This window comes from Choloepus didactylus, chromosome 4 (genome assembly GCF_015220235.1).
Source record: "Choloepus didactylus isolate mChoDid1 chromosome 4, mChoDid1.pri, whole genome shotgun sequence".
NCBI lineage: Eukaryota > Metazoa > Chordata > Mammalia > Pilosa > Megalonychidae > Choloepus > Choloepus didactylus.
This window is the reverse complement of record NC_051310.1, coordinates 63,250,729-63,269,217: the sequence shown is the minus strand read 5'-3', so window position 1 is coordinate 63,269,217 and position 18,489 is coordinate 63,250,729. Positions and strand designations below refer to the sequence as shown.

General features: G+C 41.6%; 1 pseudogene; it reads right to left on the bottom strand.

The window, feature by feature from the left end:
• Positions 1-3,821: 3,821 nt before the first annotated feature.
• Positions 3,822-16,960, bottom strand: LOC119532651 (annotated as a pseudogene).
• Between the last annotated feature and the right edge of the window lie 1,529 nt (positions 16,961-18,489).

The following is an 18,489-nucleotide window of genomic DNA, read 5'->3' as shown; positions in this document are numbered from 1 at the left end:
GCAGCAGATCGACCTTCTGCAGAAGGTGTGCTGGGCCTGCTGGCCTTGGGGGTGTGGGCTGGGTGGAGCCACCATGGGACATGCCCAGGTGGGGTGCACTGTGACTGTTGGCCTGGAACCTTCTCTAAGGCCTGAGAGCCCCTCCCTCTCTTATCATGTATAGAAAGATTCAGGCTCAGTTCTGCTTTCCTAGGTTTTCTAGTTTTCCCCAAATTGACCCATATTCATGTGCTGAAATGAGAAAACAAATGGCAGGTGGCACTGCCTGCTTGAGGTGAGCTGTAGGGAAAGAAGCACTCACATGTGCCACCAGCTGGGAAGGGGCTGGTTCACTGATTGAAGCATAGATTAAAGTTGAAGATTCCCCCAACCTCCTCCTGGAGACCCCCACCTGGAACTGTGCCCCATAAGGAACATGGGACCCATTGAAGGGGGTTTCCCTTTGGTGTTGCTGTGGGGTTGGGGCTCTGAGTATGACAGCCATGGAGATGCTGGTGCATCCTCCATGAGGAACAGGCCAGGTCAGCTCAAAGAGGAAGTTTGTGCACATCATCCTGGGAGATGAGACACATCACAAAGCCAGCAAATCACACTGAGAGCACTATTTATGCTGTGAGCCCACTGAGAACAGAAAAGAGATAATGAAAGAAGAGAAAAGAGGAATGAGTAGAGAAGGATGAGAATGCAGGGAGGGGAGGAGGCTGGCATGGGGGAAGGGAGATTTTCATCCCAAATGTGCATCTTCATGGCTCATGAAGTGCCAGCATCTAGAGGGACACCCCACACCCCACTTCTGTCATCAGCCAGGCCCTATTCCCTCCACCCTCTTACCAAAGGAGCAAGAAGATGCCCCTTCCTGGGCCAAGGCACTTGGGTGCCTCCATTTGAGGTGAGGACATGGGATCAACCACTGCAAGTTACCCTTCTCCATCCCTTCCCCAAGCCCAGCACCTCCACCTGTCCCTCTATCTGGCAGTGACAGGTGGTGGGCATGGGGGCTGGCTTGGGTCTGGAGGGGAACACATATCATGGGCTTGATACTCAGCACAGTTGCATGGGGGGTTCAGGCCATTCCTCTTCCAGATATGCAGCCCCTGTGCCCACCTGCTGCCTCTCCCCTCTGTGATCCTGAAACAAAGTCCCATGTCACTTCCTGTGGGCTGGTGAGAGGAATATGGCAGAGGTATTGCTCCTCTAGGTTTATTAGCAAAGCTGGCTGCTAGTGGGAGAGGACATCTGATGCCATGTCCCTCATCACCCATCGCAGCCTCATGCCAAAGATGGACTGGGTTGCACAAGCCTAATGGCTTGTCATGGTCCTCATTTCCTACCACAGTAAGTTGGCAGCACACCAAGAAACAGAATTTCATTAGATGTTATCCAGAAGAGATATTGCTGGACATTACTCTCATCTTCTCCTGCTGTGCAAAGGGCCTTTTCCAGTGGCAAGCAGACACCTAGAGGAAACCTGCATCCACCCCTCACAGCTCCAGACTCTGTTCTCAGGCCAGGCCTGCTGGAGATGGATGAGTCAGCAGACATGCCAGTGTTGCCCAGCTAGGGACAGGAGATGGGTTTTCTCAGCCAAGCCTAGAATTATATTTACTAATCATTTGATACCAAGGAAAACTAAAGCCGTTTGTCAGCCCCAATTTTCCCTTCTGTGTATTGGCCAGTTTACTTTGTTCCTTTTTTCCCCCATTCATGGTTATCTCTATTTTAGATATGTTGATGCCTCCTGATTGGGGGGGGGGGAGTGGAGGAAGAGGAAGTAGATGAAAATGAATGTGCCAGTTTTTTCATTTCTTAGAAGCACTGACTTTTAGAAGCAGTGGAAGAGGAAGGGTGAAGCTTGGGTGGAGTGAGATGGGGAATTCTTTCCAGAGCTCATATTTCCATTTGATTTCTGTGTGGACAGCCATCAAGCAGGAATCCTGACTGGGTAGCTCAATTGTTTCTTTGCTACACAAGTGTTGGTTGTCAACCATCCCCATGGCAGCCATGCAGTGTGTGCTCTGGAATGCAGGGAAACAGGCAGTGAGGGCCAGGCTTATGCCCTCATGGAGCAGAAGTGAATGAATGAGGCAATGAGCAGTCAAATAAGTGCAGATCATGACAGGTGCCACAGAGGAAGTGAACAGAATGAGGGACAGACTGGCAGGCAGTGGCTTGGAGAGGAAGGCAGCAGGAGCAGAAGGTACAGAATTCTGGGGGTTTTCTTGGGTCCCAATGGTCAGGGAGGATGCCAGGGTGGCTGTGTGTGGGCAGTCAGTGGAGGAGCCAGAGATGAGGTCATGGAGGGCAGTCAGGCTGGGCCAGGCTCTGTGGACAACCAGGAGCCTGGGCTTTGTTCCCAGGGGATCAGGAAAATGTCAGAGGGTTGAAACAGGAGGATAGCAGGATCTGAGTCATGTTGTTTAAAAATTGCAGTGGCCACTTCCTGGAGAATGTGGTTTGTGAGCACGAAGGAGACTATTTGAGGAGCCAAGTAGGAGGTGGTAGTGGCACCAGAGACAGAGTGGAACCCACATGGGTGTGAGTTAGGAGGAAGGGTGCAGCCCCACTCCCAGCATTGGTTTTGGGAGGAGTGTCAGATATGAGGGCAAGAGGATGAGTGGAGGCTGCTGCTCAGGGTCTTGGATCCCAGGTCACTAGCAGGGGGCCTCCTCAGGCTGTTTGACTTGCTTTTTTTAAACTTTTTATTTTTAAATATGTTTAACTTTATAGCAGAGTTACAAAAACAATACAAAACCCATACAGAGAATTCCAGCACCATGCTCTATTCCCCCAGATACCCACATCCCCCAACTTTAACTTTTTGCCACCTTTGGATATGCACTTCTCTCATGTACATGAAGAAGCAAATTAAAGAATGCTGAGAAAATACAGGACCAAGTCAATCCTGATAGAATTTTGGGATGTAGGAGGCATTAGAGAAATTTCTAACAAGTTCTATCTGTAAGTCAAAACCTCTGTCAAAAAACAATTAAGATTTAGAAAAGTGGAGGAGCAGGGAGATGATGGGGATGAGAAAGAAAAGAAAGAGTGAGAAGAAATAAGCCTTCCAGCTGCAAATAGGCCCAAATTATATTCACACTAACATTTAGTGGACAACATGAACAGAGCAGAAATAATGAAGTCCGGAAGTATCTGACAGCTGAAAAAGGCTCTGGTTTAACATGACTGGATTACTTTCCTTTAAATGATAACTCAAAAGATTCACAGGACTTTAGAAATGGAGTTAGGTTTGGGACCATCTGAACCTGAGGAGCTGGTGCCATCATCAGTAGTAGCAGCAGCTAACATTTACTAAGTTCTCAGAAGTGTGCCAGGCTTTACAAGCTCATTGGAATTTCTGATGAACGCTATGGCAAGAAACTGTTATGGCTCTTATGAGCACCCAATTTCTACAAATAATGAAATAAAACCAGAAACACTTGCCCAAGATCATAGAAGTGGCTGAGCCTGGACATGAACCCAGAGACCTGACTTCACAGCTTACAATTCAAAGACTGTGCTACAGATCAAAGCAAACAAAAAAATGACCAAACAAAAAATTGACCACAAATACCTAAAATTCAGATTACAGATTAAAACCATCTATCACACCCAGCTGCCCCCACCTAGCTTCCCCTTCTCCAATTCCCAACCCTCTACCCTGCCCCAACATCCCCTAGGGCAACAAGATCCCACAGATATGTGCATGGCCTCTCAGGATGGATCTCACACCCTACAAAACATTCAAAAACAGAAGGAAGAAACTACCTAGGAAATGTCCCCACCTCCAGGTAACCTGGGCACATGCTGAAGATGACAAACTTCTAGGTCTGGAGCAGGGCTAGTTTGCCCACAGAGACTTCTGCTCTTCCATACATTTGTATCAATGAATTGGCTTCTTCATAATTTCTTCAAGTATAGATCAACAGCCAGTTATATAGTGGATTAACACTAATTAATGGTGTACCTCTTGTTTCTTTTGACCAATCTGCAAAACGTGGATTGTAATCAAAGTAGAAGAAAGTTCACAGATACCATAAATTCCATTGTAAATTCTTAGTGATAAGGTCAAAAGGTCTTCAATAATTCTACCACAGCATACTTTGAACCTTAAGAGTACTACACTAAATCAGAACTATAGTGACAAACAAGATACTCTGAGTGGAGAAAGATGGAAAAACAGAAAAATGTTTGTGTCCACAGGATGTCATCAGCTGTATTTCAAATACACTGTTATCATGGGCTACTGCTGCATGGCTGACTTGTGCCAGGCATTCTCCTAAGCACTTTCCCCAATCTTCTCTAGAATCTTACAAGGTTAGCTTTTATTTTCCTCATGAAAAAGAGAAAAAATAAGGCTTTGAAAGTTAAACAACTTGACTGAGGTGCCAGATACTGAAAGCAAGCCACAAAAACATTTGACAGCAAGGCAGAAAACTAACACAAATTCAAAGCACAGCAACCTGGTGCTATTTATCAGAGAAAAACTCTGGGACTTTTTACATGCCCTACCCACCTACCTCCCAAACATCCCTGACAGATACACTTTATTATCTCTACAGGGTATGATAAAAACAACTGTAATTAAAATATTAAATTACATGGCCAGAATGTTATTCACAGAATGTTTAGAAGACAGGAAGGACATCATTTTCTACAAAAATAGTTAATGTTTTGGCACTTGATGTTAGCTTTTATTTAGCATTCTTGACTTTCCTTTTCTGAAGATAAACTATAAAAGACTTCACAGTATTTAATATACATCCCTACAGATAAAAGGTTTAGGCAAAAATAAAGACAAATAAACTGGGAATTTTCCATGTAAGGAATGCCTTCATGCCAAAAGGATGACAGACAATTCAGAGAGAAGTCTTCTGTCCCTCACTGTAAGTAACTTGGGTTATTAAAAATAATTCAGCCACTCTTTAGCTAAGTCTACCAGATTATTTGGGGGACAAGATACTGGCTACATGTTCTCCAGTGATTCTGCCTAGCTATTCCTGGAGTTTACCCATTTTGGACATGTCAGGGGACTCCAATTTGCTGTGGGTAAATGTGGTAGAGGAGAAGAGAACAGTGAGAAAACAACTATACCAGCAAGTAACTAGGTTACTCCAACTTGCTTTATTGTGAATCTGACCCAAATCTGACTTAACATTAAAAACTGCCTTATTATTTTTCCACCTTGGTGAATCTTTTCTGCTTGCAAAAATCTTCCTGAGAAGGACAGTAAGTTGGAATCAAAGCTCAAACCCCAGTCTTGGAGCTCCCTCTGAACATTATCATCTCTGTGAATTTAACATATTTACATCCCACTAAACTTAAGAAAAGAGAGCAAGAACTAATAGGCATATGCAAACAGATATCCACTGCACCCTATAATAAATTTTGATGTTTCTCTCAGGATTTAGATCCTACTAGAATTGCTTGGAACCACACTCAAGAGCAATCTACTTTTCTTTTATCACATCTAAGCTTCCCTTTATGACATCCTCTAATTTACTAGAAACAAACTCTTTGCAATAACAAAGACAGAAAATAGATATGTACCCAAACACCCCTTTTCTGTTCCATCCATCATCTTTTTCTCATAGAAGAATTAGAAAGGCCAGAGACACAAAACTGACCATTATTTCCCGACACATGGTAGCTTCCCCAAGAAACCTGAAGACCAAACCCACCCAAATTTTACCACAAATAGAAAAGGACCCCAAGACCCTTAAAACACCAGACAAAGCCCTGAAGCCATGCCCCAGGGAATTTTGGTGACTTACTTGTGAATGTAATAGATGAGTCTTCCTACCTCCCATGCCTCTGCTCTGGAGTTAGTTTAATGTGGAGAGCTCAGTCTTTCATCACATTAAAATCAGTACACATCTTATCAGTTAGTCCTTGAAGTAAAACACACAAAGTTATATGGTTAAAGAAACAAGTGAGTTTAAATAATAGTTGGAGTGCAGGGTGGTGATGAGTGAGTGAAGGAAAATTGTTTTCTCTACTCAGAATGAACAGGTTGCTTGTCTTGAAGGGTGGTGTGGGGAATAAAGTAGCACTGAAAACCTGCTAGGTGCTTGGAGCCAGCAAACCTCCAGGGTACCTGTCAGGTAGCAGAGTTCAGGGATCAGCATCATGGACCCTGGGAGGGTACTACTGGGGCCTCACTTCCTCTTAGGCTGACTGATGAGAACCACCTGCTTCAAGTCCATGATTTCTTGGTTATATTGCTATTCAAGGGAAGAAAGTTATCATCATTCATAGCAAATGTCTTTAGTAAGATCAACAGCAATAAATAAATACATAAATACATGAATAAAAGGACTTGTTTTGTGGGAGTGATTTGTCTTTTTATAAAAAATAAGAACTGATGCTAAGATCAAGGCAGGTATCAGCTTCCAAGCATAGTCTTTAAAATGCATTTTCATCCCCATCAACAAGTTCTGAGTCATATGCTCTACTGTTTTTCCCCTAAAATCTCAGTCAAGGGTGTAAGGCTCTCACTGAGTCTTGACATTTAGTTACAGTCCTGCTCATTTCACTTTTCATCTCTTGATTTCAAAACAGAAGTCTGGGTGACACTGAGTCTTCAGCATGGCATCATTATTCCAAAACTGCACACATTGCAGTGAGAACTTACTTCTGAAAGCAGCCTCACTATGAGGATAAGCATAGGAGAGGAAAGGTTTCCCTGACACACAGCAGTTTTAATTGGGAAAAGTTTCACCAATTCCTGACACAGTCAAGAGGCCAGCTCTCAATTAGGGCACACTAACAGCCACTCTGAGACTTGCTGCATGCTATCACATCTGATATAAGTTTCACAGCTTGTCCAGAGACAAGGGGCTGACATTCACAACCCAATGCATGGATGGGGTGGGGCTTCTGGTCTCCAGCTCAGCCACCATTCTGTCCCATGTCCACCCTCTCATGAACCTCTGCACTCCATCTTCTGGCCCTGCATTTTCAAGAGCTTCTCTCTCATCCCTCCTAGATCACCACTCATCTCCACTGAACAAAAAAAAGAACATTTCTTTGGTCTCATTCACTCAACAGACCTACAGGCACCTGTCAGGTCCTGCCCAACTGTCCTTGTGAATTAAGAAACAATGATCATAGCCTATCTTTGTCCAACATTGAACTCTTTTATCAGCCACCCAGAAAAATACTTATTTCAAAATAAATTTCAAGTGGATTGTACCTATCTGATCTCTGCTTCATGTGTCTATGTGCCTTAATTCATAAGAATGTGAAACCTAATAAGGAAAAGAGCATCAGCAGGTCACCCTCTGTGATGGTTAGGTTCATGTGTCAACTTGGCCAGGCGATGGTACCCAGCTGTCTGGTCAAGCAAACACTGACCTAACAATTGCTGTGAGGACATTTGAGACTGGTTAATAAACCAACAGGCTGGTTTATTAAATCATCAGTCAATTGACTGCAGCTGTGACTGAGGACTCACCAAAGGGCATGCCTTCCACAATGAGAGAATGCAATTGGCTGGATTTAATCCAATTAATCAGTTGAAGACTTATAAGCAAGACAGATAGAGGACCTTCACTTCGTCTTCATCTGCCCAGTGAATCATTTCCTGAGGAGTTCATCAAAGTTGCCCGTTCATTTCCTGAGGAGTTCATCAAACATGTTCATCGGAGATCCCAGTTCATTTCCTGAGGAGTTCATTGAAATTGCTGGTTCATTTCCTGAGGAGTTCAATGGACATCTTCCTTGGAGTTGACAGTTTGCTGACTGCTCTACAGAATTTGGACTCATGCATACCCCAGCTGTGTGAGTCACTTTTACAATTTGATAGTCAGAGATACCTCTCATTGATTCTGTTTCCCTAGAGAACCCTAATACATCTTCCTTACACACTCTAGTTAACCTGGACTCACACACAAGGAAGGAGACTTGAGTCATCTCAGAAGTGTCCCTCCTCACTGTATTCCACCACAAGACCTTGGTGGCAGAGCTCCTGACTCTAGAACACTGGGATGCCTCAGGACCTAAAGGAAAAGCCTGTCAAGTCTGTTCACATTTACCCTACTTCCAAAAGGCCCACACCCTTGGTTCTGTCTAACATTATTGCTAAATCTTGCCTCTCTGGAGCCCATGGCCCATGCTCTGCCTGTCTAAAGGCCCTTCTCTCTCCTGTCCTCCAACTGTTGTCTACATATTAACTTTAATCCCAAGCCATTACTTATTACTAAAACCACATTTTCTACTAGCAAGCCCTAAGAATTCCTGGATTTTATCAAATTTCTGAAGACTACTTCCTTTGGATTAATTCTATATCCTAAAGTCCATTACCCTGGTAGTAAGAGAAGTATTCAGGCAAAGTCATGTGAGCTGAAATGTACAGCCCCAGAGTGCAAGCTGAGTATGCATTGCTGCAGACAGGGGGTACAAGGTGGGTGAAAGCCCTATGATGGGGGTAAGAATAAAGGAAGCATGGATTACCCCATTCAGGGTTTCATTGGCTGAAAACCAATGTCCTTAAAAAGAACAATGGGAAGCCCTTAATTTTCTGGGGTGGAAGAATAACATCAGATTTGTATGAGTTTGAAAATGGACAAGGAAGTAGCAGAAATGAATATAAGACACCAGTGAAATGAATTACAAGAGACAGAGACTGACCAAGACAGAATATGAGAGTCACTTAGGAGAAAAATGATGAAGGTATTTCAGAAAACAATAAGACAATTGGTTATCAAAAGCAAAGGGAGAGAGGCATGGATATCTGAATTACTCATTATTCATCCATTCACTAATTTGACAAATCTCTGAGCATGCCCTAAGTGTGAGGCACTGGGGCTTCACAAACAGCCAAGCCCCTGCTCCTCTGGCACTTACAGTCCTTCTGCCCAGGAATAGAGAACAGAGGGGCCCAGGTTGGTGATATACCATGTTTACTACTGGCTCCAGGTGAGGCATCTCTGAGACATTCAAATATTGGAAAAAGGAGGCAATTCAGCTGAGAGATGCCTGGGTTTGAGCTAGAAATCTGGATGCCTCTGCCATGCTGGACCTGAAACACAGTCACAGATGAAGATGTCCAGGGAGCAGAACCTTCAATAGCATCCATATCTAACAAGTCACTTACAGGAGGACCAGTCTGCAGGTAGGAGTCAATACTAATCAGAAAAGGGGGGAACTTCAGATGACTTGCTTCAGGTTTAAATCAAACTTTCAGGCAACATCACCTTCATAATTCCTGTTTACATAAACCAACCCCTCCCATCTCTGGCAGTGATCATTGAAATAAGCCACAAAGAAATGCAAAACCCCAGTTTTCATGATCACCTATGACTCAGAAGACTCTAGGTTAGGCAGGGCTGCAGAACTGAAGGAGTTAAAGTTTGAAAACAGCAGTCAGGACAACAAGCTTGGCTTGATATCCTTTTTACCCAGAGTGAGTCCTTAAGACAAATTCTCAGAGATCTTGCCTCCCCAGTTGCATCTGTTATTTTTCTTTCATAGTAGAACAGGTGAAGGAAATAACCAGCAAAATGGTATTTCCAAGGTCATGAGTCGCATGTATACTTTTGACATGAGATATAAATATATAGTAAATATGCATTTTCCAACTTTATGGAAGCAGAAATTATCTTACTAAAAGTAGGAAAAATGAGATAATTTGTACGACTTCAGGAACAAACCTTGAGAGTTTAATGACAGTTTTCTAGAAATAATTTTCCTGCACTTTTAACAGGTTATATATCAAATGGAATATGCCCTTCTGAGACTTGAGGGGCCAAAATTGCTTATCTCTGAATATTAAAACAGTGTTAGCATGCATTCCTATAGAAACATTTTATTCTATTCTAGTTAGCAGTTGCTCTATTTGCCTCTGATGGCCTTTTCCATTTGGTAATTATTGTGCTAAAAGCTAGAACCACCTTTATAAAACTAGTGTTGAAGAGCACCCAATAAACTGACCTAGTCTACATGATTCAAACAAGCTTGTCTGAATCTCATGAATATGTAAGTCACAAAGTAAGCATTGTCCCATGTCCAGGATATTGAAGACCCCTTCTAGATTAAGTTAAAATGCTGAATACAGAATGAGGGACTGGATGTTAGCTGTCAATTACTACTGTTTACACCTCTTATCCTACCTACTTGTCTTCTGCATGCTTAGACTCCAGTGTCATCTTTCACTGTATTGCACAAAACCAAATCAGGATAGACCTATTCTCAGTATGTGAACCAGATCCAACAAAAGCAGCGATTTAATAATTGATAATGGGTTGAAGTTGTTTATGCTGTGCTTACCCTAATAAACATATTTCCATACAACTTTCAAAGCAACTGATTCCAAAAGTGGAACAGTGTCATAAAAGTTGACTGAAGATATCTCAGAATTCTACTAAGATATAAATACTTCATATTAAAAAGAAAATCAGTCTTAATGTCATACCTTCCTGTAGTAGTCTAAGAAGCTGACTTCAGAGCCATCTGCTTTCCTAAAGTTACTCTTGGGATACTGGTCTCATTCAATGCCATCAACTCTTTACATTTTATTGTTATACCTGTAGAATGACCCAGAGTAACTGACATGTGACTGATGTGTGAGAGTAACATTACAAGAGAAACCAGGCAGTATATACTCCCTAAAAACACTGTTTCAAATCACCTAGTAAAACTCAATATTATGGAAAGAGGAAGGGAAAGAATACCCTAAAGACTACGTGAGATGGATGGGGAAGTGAATGACCAAATTATTAGAGCATAAAATAAAAGCTAAATAGGATAAAAAGCATTAGATATCTGTCCTTTCCAGATGAGTATATTCCCTCAAAATCTCAGTTCTTGGGAAAACATCCCTTCCCCATTGTCACACCTTTCCCACCACTCCACTTTTTATAACTCAACTTCCTGTCAATATTATGGAACTAGAACACACAGTATCTTCAGATTTGCAGCAGAATGATTTTTTTTTTTTTCATTTTAGAAAGCAGTCTTACTTGGTAATAACTACTAAACCTATTAGTTCTTTAGAAACTTTTCTTGAAATTTATGTTCTTCAGTTTGATGATATAAGTTGAACATGAAATCCAAAACTGTTTCACTTCAAAAGACTTTATGACTGACATCAGTGCAAACCATGATGTTTTTGTACTGAAGTATACAAGTAGTGAAGCTGGGCCAAATAACCACCCTGTCAGATAGAATGTGAATCATGAAGCAACCTCTATGACCATCTAAACATATTTTGCTTGTACCAAGCTGTGTTATTCACCTTTATTAACAGAATCTGAAATTAAAGTTTTTGATTGAGCCAATTTACTTATCTCTGGGTTTTATGTAGTTCCAGATAAAAGACCTGTCTTTTTAAGACCCTCACCCATTAATTCACCTGCTATTTTATGTTCTATTTTTAAATGAATATACTGACTAGCTTTATTAAGCCTTTCTCCATAATGGCCTAAGATATGAAAAAGGTGCCAAAGTAACTGAAAGCAGCACAATTATTATAATAAGCCTACACCAGTTGGGCTGCAGTCTTCATCATTCAAACTCCCACAGGGAGTTTTGAAATCATCATCATGAGCTTATGACGAATTTTATTATCTAAGAGCAAACCAAAGAGTGTTGGACATCTATTGATGCTTCCCTAGTAACAGAGGAGTATCGGGATTTTTTAAACCCAAATCTTCTGGAAAGCATCATCATTCAACTGAAGTTAAATATTTACCTCATGTATTGGGTACCATTTAATAGCCACATTAATAAATACCATTTTAATTTAGAGCACTATTTTCAAAGTTTGTGATTTAGCCTAAGGAATATGAAACTTTCCACTTCATACAAACCTGTGATTTGGAATATCAATTGGGTCACTTGGGTTATAATAATCCTGTGCAATTTGTTGCAAATTCATTATCTTCAGAAGCCTGGAAATTGAAAAGTCAGAATAGTTAAACAGGAGCAAATACTGGTCAGTATCTCTAACACTATGATCAGAATGGCATATTGTTTAGTGCAGAATTCAACCAGCCATGGCCTGCAGCCAGGCCAAACCCAGATTGCCTGAAGTTTTTTTATGCCCTATGAGCTAAGAATGGTTTTCACATTTTTAAAAAGTTGGAAAAAAATAAAAGAATGTTACTTCATGACATGTAAATTATATGAATTTCAAATTTCAGTTTCCATCAGTAAGGCTCTATTAGAACACAGCCATCAGCATTCACATCCTGCCTCTGGTTGCTTTTCTGCTCTAACAGCAGAGTTGAGTGGTTATGACCAAGACTGTGTGGCTGGTGAAGCCCAAAGCATTTACTATTTGGCATTTTACAGAAAGAGTTTGCCAACCCCTTGTTTAGAGAAAAATAAATCTACCAGTTACATTAATTCAAGACAAATATTTAGCAAAATGTTTGCCCTCACATCAGATATAAAGTTAAGTTACAGATCCAAGTATCATGTCCCATTAATCTCATGAGAGTCATCAAAATATCAACTTCAGCCTCATCCCAGATTGTTTCTCACCCAAAGAAAAACATCTACACCATACCTGTTCTAATTTTGGGTTTGGAAAATATGGCATACAGATTGAAAGTCAATTACAGATCATGCAGTTTATTTCCCATGCTGGAGCAAATAAATCACACAGACTGAACCCTGTCCCTGTTCCTGAACAGACACCTCATTGTGGGGAAGAAAAATGGGGAGATGGAATGTACAGTTACCAATAAGCTCCTGAGGAGCTGGTTATTAACACAAACTCATGCAGTATTTAAAAGATCTAATGTCAACACAAAAAGGGAAGTTAAAGACACAATAATGTTTAAAGCAAATAAACCATACCTTAAAATAATTACAATTCAGATTATCCCTATAACCTTAAACCACTCTAAAACTAGGTGATAGAGAGGCATTTACTGTAAAATTCTTCCAGATTTTCTGCATGTTTGAAGTTTTTTTTCAATGCTGAGAAAACTGTGAACATACCTCCTGAATATAATATTATAAAACTGCAAGCAAGTTGGGAATGTGGGTGGGAGTTCATTTGTTAAAGTGATTGTTATCCTCACATGCTCTCAATTTTAGGTCTGACTAAACACTTCAGTAACCTGAGGAAGAAGGGGGTAGAAAACCAAACTTTTAATTGCTAAGAGAAAACTAAGCCCAATCACACAATGCCTGTTTAATAAGGCAACACTGAAAAGTACAGGCAATCTTTAAATGGAATTTGAAAAAAAGAATGGCTGTAAGAAAGGAGTGTTTGTATGTATCCTAATTCATCTGTACTCATTAAGTTACTCATGTAGGTTTGAGAATGAACCAGTAATGCCAGAAGTGATATTTGGGTTTCTTACAAGTCATATCAGATGGGAGGTTCCTGTGTCTAAGAGTCCCTGTGACTACACAATATTGCAGCAGTTCTGCCCTGAAGTAGAAATCCTCCCCCTCCCTCCCCTCATACAGACATGAGACACAAACTTGTGATCGAGTGTTTTAGGTAAAAATAAAATCATTCCATCAAAAGCATGACACTTTCCATTAAATCTTTTTGTTGAAAAAGAAGTGCTAAATGGGATCTTCTGGCTTCCACCACTGGGTTTTAGTCAATGTGATACTGATACAAGGCCCATTGGGGACAGGATGTCAGTAGAAAATGGTTGGTGTTCAACCTCATTGTAATACCTGAAGAACCTGTCAAGGTCAGTCAGATTCAGTGAACAAAATATCAGCTTCATTCCATTGCTATGGAATTTTTCCTCCCATAACAATGCAGCCAGTTTTGTGAACAGAAGGCTAGTAAGAACAGCAGATAACACAAAAGTCACTCTTTGTGGACACTCAAAGTGGACTTTGGGGACACTCTCCAGTGCTATTTGGGTGAATGCCTAAAGCAGCATACATTTATAAATAAATCCTCTGTGGACAAAGTAATTTACAACCAAAGCAAACAAATCTCTTTATGGCATAAAAAGCTTTAAACAAAATTCAGTGATCTATGTACTATTTAATAAAACAACATTTCAGGGCAGCTAAAAGCATCTAAAACCTATTTCAAAAGAGAAGGAAAAAAAAAGTCATGCATGACCCTTGCTCAAGCACATCATACCAATAAATATATGAAATAAATGACCTTCTTTTACTGCCTTACATACTCGGAAAATAATCCCATGAAAGTGCATTCTCCATAATTAACGTACCTGTTTTTGATTATTTGATATGGTGTAGGTTGTGTCTCATATTTAAACCAAGATCATGGAAATTTATACAACAACCTCCTCTCTCAGCCAAGAATAACTCCTGAAATCCAACATATGTCTGGAGTTCTTTAAACAAAGAAAAGAAAAAGAAAAAAGAATCTCATGCCTAAAGCAGGGTGAAATAAAGAATGACAGCACTGACCTCCACAGTTCTGTTAATATAGAAAGCACAGAGGCTACTGAGATTCAAACAGCTGGCATCCCACAAGGGAAGAACAGTTCCTTTCCTTGAGCTTCCTTCACAAAGTTCTCCTGTTGCTGCCCCAGGCCAACTCAGCTGCTCTTTTACAAGACACATGCACCTTACTGAGCACTTATGTCCCATCAATTATCTGCACACAACTCAGGAACTCTTTACAAAAGTAGAAGTCATCTCTTTACACTTAGCAACAAATAGTCCTTCTTGAAAAGATCCAGACAACCAGACTAAAATTCAAGAACTCAGGAACATCTGTATCTTGACTCCAAACTGTAACTGTTCATATTTGTCTCCCTCAGTGAACTTTTTATCCCAGAGACCTGGTTTAAAGTATTCACTGTCTTGGCTGAATAACTGCTGTAACAATTTATACATACTGAATCCAACCTGCACAATAGATCAGAAAGCATTGATTTGAACATTTTCTTGAAAATTTTGCATTCACTTTTTAAAAAAGGAAATTCAGGTCTGGATGCAAAAATCAGATTGCAATTTTCTGGATATAAAAAATGAAGTCTGTTTCCCTTTCTATATATAAGACTGCCATTCTTACATTTAGCTGAAGCTTGATTAACTGTCAGTCTGTAAAAGAGACAGATTTCAGAATGGGTAAGATTGGAAAACTTTCACTAATTCCACCTTCCAAGCTGCTCCCAGACTCATTTATTCAAAACACAAATCAGACCTCCCCACTATTCTATTAAAAACCTTTCAATGTATCCACACCCTTTACAAAATAAAAAATCAAGGTCCTAAACAATGTCTCATTAACAATAAATCTGTTAAACTTGTCACAATAAATTTCTAAAATAAAGGATAACTGACATTTACTCTGGCAAGCACTCCTCAGAAAGAATCCTCACAAGTGCAGTGAAAGGTGACAAGATAGGGCCTTGCATTTTTCACCTCAGACCTTCTTTAATCCTCACAATCTGACATCAAGCACCCAAATGATCCACTTCTGCAACAATACAGTGAAAAAGCAGTTTTGGAATCTGAAGTGGTGCTCTGACTTTGCCATGACTTTTGTCTCAGTTTTCACTTCTGAGAAGTGGGGCTCACCAACACATGTTGAAGTGCACTTTATAAAGCACAGTTACAAACATTAAAGCTGATGCTGATCCATTTTCTGGTGAAGCCAGTAAAGATGCCAAGCATATCCTAAAGATGTCTCAGGGCCTACCCCACCAATTATGTCTTATCATGTCTAATTTGAAGTGTAATAAATCTGTACAGAGCTGACATGGACCCTGGCTACTATGTGCTCTTTTCATTTCCAGGGAGAAGTCCCCTGGCACTCCTCATAGTGGGCTGGTACAGAGGGTGCCCATTGTCCCTTAAAGGGCTGTTGGAGACCCCCAAAACAGGGTCTGTGTCTTCATAGTATCCCCGGCCACAAACTCAATGGGCCTTGAGGGACTGGCTGTAGGGCCAGGTCTGCTTTCCAGAACCTGGCTCTAAGGCTTTTCAGGGTGCTTCCCCTGTGCCCTGCACTGCCCATACCTCACCCTCTGCAGCCTGAAGCCCCGCAGCCCCAGGTCCCAGGCCTTGCTCTTGGCCGCCCCCACTGCCAGCAGCCGACACTCCTTAGACTTCAACACTTGAAGCTCGCGGTTCTCATGCAGCAGCCTTTCAGACCTGAGCTCCCTCTGCCCCGCACTTCTCAGACCTTTTCCCCCCAGACCTCACCTCGCAGCTCCTACAGCTCCCGCACCCCCGTGCCGCACTCACTGCTCCTCTCCCTCAGTGGTGGTAACAGTCACTGCTGCGCCAGGGGTTTATGGGCCTCCAGGATCCCTCCTCGCTGGGACTTCATGCCCAGCACACGACCCCGCAATGGCCCCCGGGAGCTCCTCGGCACTGCAGAGCCTCGCTACTGTTGACTCCTTTGCCTTTGCCCTGGGGTAATATCCTGCAGGGATGAGGGTTCCAGAGTGCCGAGCACAAGTGGGCGTGGCCCTTTTTTCTGGGTAGATGGACACCAAATCCAGTACTAGGCCAGGTTTCCAGGGCACACCTGACACTTGAGCTTAATTGCCAGGTGGCCGGCAGGTGTGCTGAGTCCTGATTGGCTGCCCTGAGTGCAGCGGTTTTGCACAGGGACAGGGAAGGGGGCAGGGAAGAGGACAGGCCCAGGCGAGCTCTGGCCCAGCTCCCTTTGTTTGATGGACTGTTTGCCTTTGTGGTGACCAGATGAGCTTTGATCTCTCCTCTGGGATTAGCAGACTTCTTCCTTGGTTGACCCTTAGAATTAGAAGCTATTTCACTCATCAGATGTAGAAGCGAGCTTTGCATTTTGCACTCAAAGAAAATAAAGGACAATCCAGGTGGCTGTATACCTAAATATTTATCCAATCATTTAATGGATATTTGCAAGCTCCTGGGCAAGGAAGCAGTCTCCAACTTTACCTGCATCCAAGTCCCATGAAGGCTGGTTGAAGCACAGATAGTTGGCCCCCAGCGCCAGAGATTCTGACTCTGCATGTCTGAGGTAAGACCCAATAACCTGCTTTTCAACAAGCCGCAGGTCATGGTGAGGCAACATTGCAGCTGGTCCTGGGTTAGATGTTATCAACAGGAGCTATTCCCTCACTGAGGCAGAAAACCAACCCAAAGAAAGCAACTGGAGATACTGTAAAATAACAGTCACTTGTCAAGCTGGGAAAGGGGATGATGCTGATTATTATGTTCCTACCTCACTGCAGTGGCAGTTCAGTATTTTCTATATAAGAGGGAGTGTGGGGCATAGTGCAATATGGTTGCATCTAGAGTCTTGTTTTTTATCTTTTTTTAATGCAATTTTTAATTCAGTTTTATTGAGATATATTCACATACCATACAATCATCCATGGTGTACAATCAACTGTTCACAGTATCATCAAATAGCTGTGTGTTCATCACCCCAATCTATTTTTGAACATTTACCTTACACCAGAAAGACTCAGAATAACAATAAAAAATAAAAATAAAATAACACCCAAATCATCCCCCATGCCACCCTATTTTTCACTTTCAACAAGGTTTTCACAATTGTACTGTCACCCCTTGTAAGATACATTGTTTTACAATCATCTTCAAGAGTCAAGGCTACTGGGTTGGAGTTTGGTAGTTTCAGTTATTTACTTCTAGCTATTCCAATATAGTAAAACCTAAAAAGTATTATCTATATAGTGCATAATAATGTCTACCAGAATGACCTCTTGAGTCAATTTGAAATCTCTCAGCCACTGAAACTTTATTCTGTTTCATTTTGCATTACCCTTTTGGTCAAAAAGATGTTCTCAATCCCATGATGTTGGGTCCAGATTCATCTGGGGAAGTCATATCCTGCATTGCCAGGGAGATTTACACCCCTGGGAGTCTGATCCTATGTAGAGGGGAGGGCAGTGAGATCACCTGCAAAGGTGACTTAGAGACAGAGGGCCACATCTGAGCAAAAATGAGACACTCAGGGGAAGACAATTAGGCACAATTATAAGCAAGTTAACCTCTCCTTGCAGTAACCAGATTCATAGGGGCCAGCCCCAAGACAGAGGGCTCAGTGAATCCAGCCATCAGTCCCCAGTGTTTGTGAGAACATCAGCAACAATCCAGGTGAGGAAGTCCAACATCTCTGCATCCTCCCCCAGCTCTTTAGGGGGTGCCCAAATATACATTTTTATTCTCCAGCCAAATAACTTTAGGATGTGTTTTTATTGCATTCTAATCTGTGCAGACCTAACATAGATCACTTTCTAATCAAAGTTCCATGTAATTGCAGTGTTTGAACAAACTGAATGTAGAAGTTACATTGCTTAGAAAATATATATCCTACACCAAATAAACATCTCTTCCCCTGGTTTCACATGGAATTTGAAGTTTAACACACAGCCAGTTTCAAACTTTATGCTTTGGGCCAATTTGTTTGAGTCTTAACCTGATCTGCTTTTTTCACATCTCTAATTGAAGTCTTGGCTCTATTTCAGCTTTTTTTTTTAACAGTTGCTGTATGTGTTAATACTGATATTCGTATCTGCTGAGCTCTAGCTCTGAGTTTCATGTGTAACACAAATACCCAATGTTCCAGAGACCAAT